Genomic DNA, 11,719 nt, shown 5'->3' on the forward strand with positions numbered 1-11,719 from the left:
AAATTCATTTTATGTTGGTATTGCAAGCAACCAATAGGGACAAGTGGGGTGAGGTTGAGTCAAACCTGGAGCCTGGCCGTGAAGGGCCCAGGCCTGCCAAAGGGCTTATTCCTTTACAGGGACTCTTCCTCAAAGCTTTTCCCACCACTCCCTCCCACACACTCAAGGCCTCCCCAGGCGGAGAGAATGAACAGGAAGTCATGGCCTCAGGAATTCAGAAACATCGCTCTGAGAACATCCCATAACATAAAAACCCTTTGTCCAGACTTCACTTCTCACTGCTCACTGAATGTCTGGCACATTTCCTCCATGCCCTCTCCCCAACAAAATGTCCCCACATTTCCTCGGCCCGTTTGCAGGGAGTTGAGACCATATGAGAAGTTCTAGCCAGTGGGCTGTGAACAAAAATGGTGTGTCACCTCTGCGCCAATGCATTTAGGAGCCCGTGTGCACCTCTACCATTTCCCCTCCTTTGCCACTGTGGCCAAAGAAGGCTGTGAGTTCCAGGGGGCAGCTGCCACATGGTTGAGCTTCAGCCTGGGTCCCCGTGTGACTAAATGGACCAGCTTCTGCCACCCTCTCCACTTCCCACATTGGTCATGTAATGTGAATTCATATGGTAAAAGAAGGGAGCCTTGTCACATTGAATCAGGAGTCCCCAACCTCCAGGATCTAATGCCTGGTGATCTGAGTTGGAGCTGATGGAATAACAACAGAAAGAAAGTGCACAGTAAGTGTAATGAGCTTGGATCATTCCCAAACCTTCCCCCACCCTCACCCCGGTGGGAAAATTGTTTTCCATGAAACTGGTCCCTGGTGCCAGAAAGGTTGGGACTATGGCATTAAATCACTGAGAGTTCAGAGAGAGCTTTTTAGGGCAGCACTTCACCACCTTCCCCACACCCCCACCAGCCACATGGGGGCATATGGTTTAAGAACAGGTTTGGATAGCTTTCTGGGTGACAGAACAATAGGATCCCCAAAATAACTAGGATTCCCGTGAGAGATATGACTTCAGTTCCCAAGTTGAAGGGTTCCCTGTGTTTACAAGGGAAAGGGGGGCAGTTCCTGGCCCTTCCACAGGATCCACTAGCAGGACAGTCCCCACCTGGAGAAGGGAGGTGGGAGCCGAGTCAACTGGGAGCATCTTTGCGACAGTGAGGGCCTTGGCCCACGTTCGAGGACTTGAACTTGACTTTAGAATAAAGGCTGGTACATCTTGAGTTTTATCGCTGACTCAGGCCTGGGACCAGCTCCCAGAAAGTCCCCTGAACTTCAAGCTGATTTGTCCTGGATGGACAATTTGGGGTGGGGGAAAGCGCAGGAAAACTCAACCAGGGCCCTGAAGCCACAAGCAACAGTGGGCCACAGGTTTAACTGTAGATTTATGTTTTGAACTTATTGGAACTCTACTTTGGCAATTATCACCTTAAATAGTGTGTACTCCTATGGGACAACACAGGGAACAGGGGAGGAGGCAGCCCTTCAGGATGACAGCAGGAGGCCGGTAGAGGACCTGGGGGGAAATCCCTTAGTTTATATAGGGTCCCTGTGACTTCTTGCCTTTTCCAAGAAGTGAGATTTGGCTGCCGTAAAATACACTGCCTCTGCTACTCACACTCACCCCAAATTGGTGCAATGCAGCTTCTTTGAGGCCAGTAAAAAGACTCTTCTTGAGAATGAGTGCTGGGTGCTGGTGTCAGTACTTGAATGTGTGCATCCAAAGGCCCGTAGTTTTGAACTGACGCCAGGGTAGATGAAAACTGCAGCAATGCGTGGCACCCTACGGAGATGCTGGGGTGGGCTGGGGGTGGGGACTTGGGTCAGAGGTAGGGGTGGGGTTGTTTAAAGTGAAGAAGCCCCTGGAGCAAAGGCAGGCTCTGTGGAACCTGGGGACCTGGGGACTGGGGGCTTCCAAAGGAGCGGTCGTGAAGAATCCTCTCTTGGAGGCTTTCGGGTTGGGGGCCTGCAGTTTTTGGTGTAGCTGGTCTCTGGGAAAAACTTAAGCGAGTTTTGCCATCCTTTTGGTTAAGAATAAAAGGGTGTGACTGATACAGTATAACTGAAAACTAAACCCTACAAAGAAACAGGCAAGAACTGCTCCATTCTTTACCACAAGCGTTTATTTACTTGGGGGCTTATTTTGATGATGAGAAATTCATAATGATAAGTTGGGTGATTTCGGTGAGCTTTTTGGTTTAGGAGAAAATTTAAATTGGGTGCAGACCTGAGGTTTTAACCCAGTTTGCATACCTTGCCCCGGCCCTGATGGCCACAGGATTTGCTTAGACATGCTAGCGCTAAGGAACCATGCCCAGAATGTGCTGCGCTTTCTCCTTTTGTTTCCTGGAGGCAAGTTTCCTGACCAATGATGCTGAGAATTACTCATCCTGGGGTCAGGGCTCCAGTGATGGCTTGTGGTGAGAGTAGAGATTTGGCTGAGGCGGGGTTAGCTCAGCCCCCTGGCTCGAAAGTACACTCGGACATCCCCACTCAGGGACGAAGGGGTTTCAGGCTTGGACATTATGGTCTGGTACCCAGGGACCCAGGCAATGTTGGGATGGATGCACTGGCTCATGGAAAATGCCTGACTAGAACTGCTTGGGGGAGGATTCCCTGGGCACAACATGAATCGTTTTCCCCTGAATGGTTTTTGCTGACTGACTGGGCTTTAATTCACTGTCTGCTAAGGGTTTGGGGGCTGAAAACAGAGGATGAAGTTTCAAAGGCAAATAAGAGACGTTCCTGTGGGGGATGGAGGGAGAGCTGGCACACAGGAGAGAGATGGCAGGCAGAGGGAGGGTGGGGGGTGGGAGAGGGTAAAGGGCACGGACATCCCCATCTCGTCACCGTCACCACAGTCAGCCTCCCCGAGAGCTCAGCCCTCGCTGTGCTAGGTACTTCCCACTCGCTGACACATTCAGTGCCCACCAGCACCCCAGGAGATGCAGACTGTCACTGTCGGCGTTTCTTTTATTAATTTTAAAAAATATTTATTTATTTGGCTGTACCAGGTCTTAGTTGCAGCATGTGGGGTCTCCAATCTTTGTTGTGACATGTGGTATCTTTAGTTGAAGCATGTGGGATCTAGTTCCCTGGCCAGGGATCGAACCTGGGCCCCCCTGCATTGGGAGTATGGAGTCTTAGCCACTGGATCACCAGAAAGTCCCACTGCCTGCATCTTCAGGGTGGGGAAACCAAGGCACAGAGAGGGGTAGTAACTTGCCTTATTTGGAATGGGGCTACGTTTCAAACCCAGGCAGTCAGGCTGTAGCACTCATCCTAAGAGTCCCTGATGAAGCTGGGTTGGTCAGGTTAGACTTGAATGAAAGGCTCCTCAGTGCCACTGACAGGAATTCTGTCTGTGTGTGGTCGGATCCAAGTTGTCAAAAAGATCCACTTTCTGCCCCTAGCTCTGTGACTTTGAGTGAATTACTTACACTGAGACTGGCTCCTTACCTATAAAGTGTATTTCATATGACAATAGAGATTACAGAGCACGTGTGAGTGTGTGTGTGTGTGTGTATGCGTTTTGCCTTGTACAGTACTTGGTAGAGAACAAAAACTCCACAAAAAGCAGACACCACCCCCCTATTGCCTGCCATGGAGCCAGAGCACAGATATGCCCATCTTCAGAGCTTCCAACCATGTACATGGGCATGCATGTACTCACGTGTACACATGTATACATGTGTGTATACTCGTGTGCACATGTGTCCCTGTCATGTGTGTACTCATTGCACATGTGCCCCTGTCATGTGTGTACTCGTGAGTACATGTGCCCGTCATGTGTGTACTCGTGTGCACATGTGTCCCTGTCATGTGTGTACTCATGTGCACATGTGTCCCTGTCATGTATGTACTCGTGTGCACATGTGTCCCTGTCATGTGTGTGCTCGTTGCACATGTGCCCCTGTCATGTGTGTACATGTGCCCGTCATGTGTATACTCATGTGCCCATATGTCCCTGTCATGTATGTACTCGTGTGCACATGTGTCCCTGTCGTGTGTATACTCATGTGCACATGTGTCCCTGTCATGTGTGTACTCATTGCACACGTGCCCCTGTCATGTGTGTACTCGTGTGCACATGTGTCCCTGCCAAGGGGAGCACTCACGTTCATGTGCACACATTTCCCTTCCTCTCCCATCCTTAACTCAGGCTGGTGGCGGCATCAGCCACGTGGTCCCCAGCCAAATACCCAGACATCACTCATGAGTCCCTTCTTCCCCTCTTCACCCTCACGTTCCCTCACCATGGTCAGCCAATGCCTGAATATTTCTCAATCGCATCTTCTCCCAGTTCTCCCTCACCCGCACCCCAGCCAGCGTGCAGTTCCCACTCCACCCACCCTCCACACAGTGGCAACCAGAATGACTTTTCCCAGTCGCAAGTTTTACCTCACCCGCACACCACTTAAAACCCTCCCAGGAAGCCTAATCAAGCAGGATGTAAAACTTCTGCTGCTGCTGCTGCTACTAAGTCGCTTCAGTCGTGTCCGACTCTGTGCGACCCCATAGACAGCAGCCCACCAGGCTCCCCCGTCCCTGGGATTCTCCAGGCAAGAATACTGGAGTGGGTTGCCATTTCCTTCTCCAACGCATGAAAGTGAAAAGTGAAAGTGTAGTCGCTCAGTCCTGTCTGATTTCTAGTGACCCCATGGACTGCAGCCTACCAGGCTCCTCTGTCCATGGGATTTTCCAGGCAAGAGTACTGGAGTGGGTTGCCATTGCCTTCTCTGAAAACTTCTGAGTTTCACATAAAGCCCTAAAGAGAAGCCTGACAGATTTGCCTGAATAAAGATCTAAAGCTTCTCTATGGCTGGAGATACCATAAACAAAGTTAAAAAGATAAATGGCAGACTAGGGGAAATATATCCAACACACATAACAGACAAAAGTTTTAAAATCCCTAATATACTAAAAGCTCCTTCATACCCATAAGAAAAAGGCAGAAAGAAAAGAAAAATAGGCAGCGGATATGAACAGTCAATTCACAGAGAAGAAAATACAAATGGCCAATAACCACATGAAAAGCTGCTCAGCCTCGCTGGGGAGAAAGAAAGTGTGTTGAAACCACAGTGAGATGTTTTCCTGGACTGGCGAAAATTAAAAAGCTTGATAATGTTCAGTGCGGAGGGCAACTGGGGAAATGGCTCCCCGCAGATATCAAGGGTGGGAGCAAAAACTAGTCCAACCTTTTGGAAGAGCAATGTGACAGTACCTATTAAAATTTAATAAGCATACCCTGCGCCAGGGCAACTCCACGCCTAGAAGCCTATCCTACAGAAAGGCTTACATGTGTCAGCCAAGATATATATACGAGGATGTTCACTGAAGCATTATTTGCAAGAGTGAAAAATTGAAGGCAACCTAAATATCCATCAACCCAGGCCTAGTTACATAAATTTCGTTACGGCCAAACAATGGAATATTAGGCAACGATTAAAAAGAACACGGGAGATCTGTATTCCGTGACACTGACAGATGCCCACAGCACACTGGGAAATGAAAAATGGAAGTTGTAGAATAATGCACATAATATGATTCATTCCTTTTCTTTTTTTAAAGATAACACACAATAAATATGTTTATAAAGGCACAGAAAAAGTTCTAGAAGGAAGCACACCAGATCAACAACAGTGGGACCTCGGCAGAATGAGATTTAAGGGCAAAGAAGGATATTTCTTAACAGGACGCACTTCTGTATTGTTTCAGTTTTTACATGAGCAGATATTGCTTTTGTGGTTAAGAAAGAAAAAGAAAAAAAAATGCCCCATCCACAGCCGCTCAGTGGCTGTGAGACAAAGTCCAAACTCCCCAGGCGGCAGCTGAAGTCCGGGACACCGCCCTTGTGCGCCGCCAGCCCTGGGTCTCCCACACTCCCTTTCAGGTCCCCACACCAAGCCTTGGTCCCTGCAGTTCCGTCTTCCCGCAGCGTCCTTTCCTGCCTTCCACGTTTCATCTTTCAGGTGGCTCCTCACGTATCGCCACCTTCTGGAAACTCTCCCTGAACACTCCCCCACACCCTGCTTCCACTCTCCCGGCAACGGTGACAGCCAGCATCCAGGGAGCATGTGTGTGTCTGTGTCGGGGCCGTGCTGTATGCTTTACTCCGTATCGACTCCTTCGATCCTCACAACAACCCTAGGAAGGTCTGCCATCACCTTATTTAATGCATGAGGAATCTGAGGCACAGACGGGTTAACCAACTTGCTCAAAGTCACACCACCAGCAATCAACAGAGCCAGTGAGTGGCGGTGCCAGGCAGAGCATGCGTGAGGCCCTCTGCCAGCACTCAGCACCCAGGACCTATACCTTCCAGGCTCCCAGACTTGCCTAGGAGTCCCGAGTTGGTAGGTGGGTGAGATGGGGGTTTGCCTTGTTCCTGCCCCCAGAACCTGGGTGGGTAAGTGTACACAGGGAAGTCTGCTGGGGCAACAAGCCAGCTCCCAACATCAACCATCCAGTGCTAAAGGAAGCAGCTGGTCTCCCCAGTGGGGAGAGCTGGGACCAGCTCAGCTGGAGGCCAGCGGACCTGGGACTGCTGAGGAATGGCATGGTTTGTGGAGGTGCAGCCCCTCCCGGGGCGAGGACCCAAGCGACTCCCTGCACACCTACTGTGAGCCAGGCCCTTAGGGGTCACGGGCCAGGGAAGCCAGGGGCCAGGAGACTGCTCTGCCCTCCACGTGCTGTGAGTCAGACACATGGAAGCCAGGAGCCAGAGAGGGGGACAGTGGGATGGTGCTCAGAGGAGCAGGGGCCTGGCTTCCGATCAGGACAAAGCAGACAGGGGTCTCTGTGAAGTGGCATCTGGGCCCAGCCCCAAAAGACGAAGGGGGATCTGGGCAGATGGAGCGGGGAAGGGAACTCCAGGGGACTGGAACAGCTTAAGCAAGGGCTGGAGGTGGGCAAGTGTGGAGAGCTCTGGGGAAGAGTCACTGGTTTTGGCTGGAAAACAAGATAAGTAGGGAAGCAGCAGTGGATGTGGGGGTGCGAGATGCTGGGGCCCTTGGAGGGAGCAGCTGCCCACAGCAAGGAGGGGGCAATCTGAAGCACGTGGACTGCCTAGGACCGGAACCTGTCAGGCAGATCCACCTCCCCTGTCAGCTCGTGACAGTGGCCTAGTTCCCCACCTCGGTGCCCTCACCTATAGAAAATCACGCAACTTCCAGGACTGGTGAGAGAATTAAACAAGACGGTGGTTTGCAGCACCTTGAACCTGGGGAGGCAGGGGAACACGTCTGGTGGGGGCACCGTACTGGAGGAGACAGAGCGGCTCGCCGGGGGCATCGGCCTTTGTGATGAGAACTGGTGTGGGCATATGCCCCTCAAGGCCCCCCAGCCCAGCAAAAGTACTCAAATACTAGCCTTGTGTTTAAAGTACAAACTCCAGACAATGTGATTTCAGACTCTCTTCTTTCTTAAAGAGATGTGAAAGGCAGAGCCTCACGATGTTGAGCAGGTCTCTACCCCTCTCGGGGCCTCAATCTCCCCATGTGGGGGGTAGGTGACAGGTTGGGTGGTTTCTCTAGGCCTGGTTATTCAGAAGGGGCTGAGCCGTGGAAGGAGGGAAATGGGCCAAGGGTGATGGCAAGGAGGTATGGAAACCCAGAGGGATGGGATTCAGAGAGAGGAGGGTCGGGGATGAAGGAAGCAGAAGACGCTCCTTCCTGGGTTAGTCCCCTAACTAGCCAAGGGCCTCCTCACACCACCTACTCCAAGGCCCACAGCCCCAGTCAGAGCCCAGGGTGTATTCACTCAGTTGGGGGTGGAGAAGCTGAAAGAAGTGGAGCTCCATCGTCCCAGGGCAAGTTCACTCCTGGGAACAGCAGAAACAGCGATGGGTGGGCCAGGAGGCAGGTAAGACCGGGGGTCATGCCCCACTGGGCTACTTCAGGCTGAGTGCCACTAGGCAAGTCCCTGCACAGTTCCATTTTCTCTTCTAGGAGATGAATAAATATGCTTTCCTTGCAAATAACATTATTACCCTGGGGCCCAGCACACCAGCAACCTGCCTCATAGGTGAGCCCTTTGGTTCACCAGGAGCTGAGCAGGACCTGGGGGAGTCTCAGCCAGCTCTGGGAGTGGGGGAGAATCACTCACCCCCAGGAACCCCCACGACACCCATGGGTGCCATCCTCCTCATTGCTCACAGGGACCCCATCTTAGCCTCCCCACTGGCCCACCTACAGCACTGCCCCTGCCCACCTGCTGCCAGAAGAACTCTCTAAGTGAGGCCCACCTCAACTCTAATCACTTGGCTGTCACTGTTTGCTTGTCACTTCCCCCACCAGCCCCGTGGGCAGGAACTACATCTGATTCATCTTGGCCGTTGCAGAGTGTGGGGTCTGGCACGAGAGTCCTGCCCACAGGCAGCAGAGCTCGCAGTGGGGATGAACAAGCAGGACCATTCACCCCTCCCACCCCAGCACCTGTTGCTCTATTGAATATTCATGACAGTGCTGGGTTCCACGTGGGGCTGGGGGCAGAGCTCAGTGTGGGACCACGATTCAGTCTGTCTGGGATCAGGGCTCAGTGGGGCTGGGGTCAGGGTTCAGTCTTCTGGGATCAGGGCTCAGTTCGGGGCTGGGATCAGGGTTCAGTGAAGGAAGTTTTCTGCCCTCTACCATGAAGGGCTCAGGACTTCTCCCAGCCTTACCCCCTGCTTTGAAAATAACTTCTCCTGCCCCTGGAGTTCTGGGGCCTGTCTTGAGTCCCCACCCTGCCCACGCTCTACCCAGGCAAGGCCTGACCTATGCTCCACTCCAGGCAGCCATGGAGTGGAGGCAACCCATACTCACTGTGCCCAGCCACCACCTGACTCCCACAGAAGGGGTTCAAGGTGGGAAGTGCTTCCTTGCATCCCTAACTGGCCCTCAGAAACACAGCAAGGACAGTCAGCCTTCTGGCCTGAATGCGTTCCCAAGCCAAGGAGAAGTCGTTTTGGGTTAGCTCTGGTTTTTCTATTAGCCACCCCACTGTCCCCACTCTATTAGCCTAGATGATCCAGTGCCAGTGGAGGTAAATCCAGGTCTGGCTGAACATGCAGGCAAAGGTGTTGGCTGGTACGTGGCAACGAGATGTGCCACCCAAACAGTTCCTCCTGTCACAGTGCCTGAAATCCTCCTTTGTGTTCCTTGCTTGAAGTCAATCTTGTTGACCCTCCTCTGAAACCTCCATCCGGAATCAGTTTTTAGCTGGGCGTGGGGACTGCCAGATCCCTCGGCCCTGGGTGACTCATGTCTAACCCAGGTTTGGCACTCACAGGGCTCAGAAATGGGAGCTGAATCAGGGACTGACCTGAGTGCGTGTCAGAGTTTGGCAGGAGGCTGCCCGCGCCCCTCAGCACTCCCACCCACCCAGCCAAACCCTCCACTCCCTCTGCCTGCTACTCCCAAGCAGAGGGTCAAGTTGGTTTGCTGGAAAGACACATGGTTCTCATTTTAATTAATTAAAGAAAAATCTAATCACTGCATTAAACTTCTCATTACTCCACTTGAATACCCGTTAAGTAAATTTAATTACCAGAGGATTGGGTTTCCCAGCCTCTTTCATTAGCTTCTGATAAGATGGGGGAGTTGGGAGGGAAGGGGATGGGAAGCAGAACAATGCCATTCTCAACCCACAGAGGGCAAGGTGGACAGTATACTGGGGCTACTGTGGTCAGGCTTTGGTGTCTCCCTGAGGACAGGCTTGGCCCTGGGCATAGGGAGACCCTCCTCCCAACTACCTCTAGAAAGGAAAAGGCCTAGAATTTGGATACAGTCAGCGCTGAATGCTTCATTTACAGCCACTCTTGGTTATTTATACCCCACCTCCTTCTAAAAGAGTTTGAGGTTGCTAAGAACAGCACAAGCTGAAAAATAACAGAAGAAATCAGAACAAGGGAAAGATGTGCAAGAGAAGAAGAGGAAGCCAAAGCCAAGGCTACTGAGCAACTACATGCCACAGCAACCCAAGCACTTATCAGAAAGGGGCCACAAACCAGCTATGAGCTTCCTAGCAGCCAAGACAAAGAGAGCAACACATTTCAGCACTAAGGTCATAACCAACAGAGTATTCATAAGGAAATGCACACCAAACCTTGGTCTTTCCATCTATAAAAAGGGCAGAGCTTGAGCATGAACTAAAGGAAATGACCATTGGCGGAAGCAGTCAGCAAAGGTTTCCTAGAGCAGGAGGGATCTAAACTAGGCCTTGAAAAAGAGGATGGGGCAGACTCCATCTTTAGTAATCATTTATTATTTGTCTTCCCCAGTCAGAGGCAGAGGCATCTCCTTTCTGCCAGCAGGACTCTGAGATTCCTTTGAGCTTCTCAAAGGAAGCTTCTCTCTCATTCCTGGTCACATGGTTAAGGAAGGACAGACCCTTACCCCAGCCCACCCTCATTTCCTGTGTACCCAGTTAAAGGATCAGGATTATCTTAACCCTGTCAATAGGGCCCAAGAGATTTACAGTCACCTGGGACTACAAATCCCAAGTCCCAACTCCAGGACTTTTATTTGTTCTATCAGAAAAGCAGGTTTTGTCTCTAGCCGAGACCCCAGATTTCAACCTGGTAGCCAGTAGCCCCGGAAACTGCTGGCACATCTTATGATTACATCATGTGAAAAGCTACTAGGAGGGGAGCCATCACCAAAAAAAGAGAAGCAGAGAATTACAGACAGAAAACAGTCCTGGTCACATTGTTGAAGTGACTGGATCAAGCCCTGCCTGAAACCCAACTTACCCCCAGACACTTCAGTGTCATGAGTTGATAATCTCATTTTATTGGAATAAGATTTTTGTTACTTGCAACCAAAGGGATCTTCACAGACACAGTGTTCAGAAAGATATCCTTCCAGTTCCAGAGATGCAGAAGGCTAAGGCATTCCCAGGAGCCAGGGAATGGGCAGGGTGGGTGTGACACCTACCGTGACTGCCACTGTGCCCCACTGAGTCCTGAAGCTTGAGGAGTCACTTCGGTGCAGGCTTGGGTGAGGAATAGGCTGGGGAGTGGGTCCAGGAGCTGGGCAGGGACAGAGCCCCAAAATGCTGGCAGGAGGCAGGCTCAGTGCAACCAGGACATGGCTGTGGAGTCCCTAGAAAAGAGGAAAAGCAAGAATGAGCAGTATGGTTCACATGGGGGACATCGGGGCACAGGGCATCAGGCAGACAGTGGTCACACCTTTACCAAGGTGAGGCCAGAGTCAGCCAAGTCTATCTTCACTTCCTCACCCCTTGTATGTCGCCACTTACCCCTTTACTGCACCCTCACCTGGAGTACCTCCAGGCTGCAGAAGAGCATCTGTAGGAGCCCTTCCCTCTGAAGAGAAGGGAGGGTGGGGGAGGGGCGTGCAGGCATGGCTGGAGTCCATGTGCTGTTGCCAGAGTGTATGTGCCTGGTGGCAGATGGAGAGCAGGGGAGCGTCCCCCTCAAGACTATGGGCTCATTTCTCACAGTTCCTCTTCCAGTGAGTGCCCAGAACCGGGCCCAGGGCCTGAGGCAGCCAGAACAGGACAAAGGTGAGTGAGGCAGCTATCTTCTTTGATCACTGGTCTGGACTTCTAAGTGGCTTCCCTGGTGGCTCAGATGATAAAGAATCTGCCTGCAATGCAGGAGACACAGGTTCAATCCCTGGGTCAGGAAGATCCCCTGGAGAAGGGAATGGTAACTTACTCCAGTATTCTATGGGCTTCCCAGGTAGCACTAGTGGTAAAGAACCCACCGGCCAAT

The 11,719-nt window shown here is 51.7% G+C and overlaps 1 protein-coding gene across 2 annotated transcripts in view; it reads right to left on the reverse strand.

Annotated features, from left to right (window-relative positions):
* Positions 1-11,080, reverse strand: part of LINGO1 (leucine rich repeat and Ig domain containing 1) — an 84,402-nt gene extending 73,322 nt beyond the window's left edge. Inside the window, exon 1 of one of the 2 annotated variants that reach the window (XM_061394764.1) lies at positions 10,917-11,080. The gene's annotated coding sequence lies outside the window, so the exon portion shown is untranslated. The remainder of the gene's footprint in view (positions 1-10,916) is intronic. The other variant, XM_061394762.1, reaches the window with a different exon arrangement.
* Positions 11,081-11,719: the final 639 nt, after the last annotated feature.

This window comes from Bos javanicus, chromosome 21, assembly GCF_032452875.1.
Source record: "Bos javanicus breed banteng chromosome 21, ARS-OSU_banteng_1.0, whole genome shotgun sequence".
Lineage (NCBI taxonomy): Eukaryota > Metazoa > Chordata > Mammalia > Artiodactyla > Bovidae > Bos > Bos javanicus.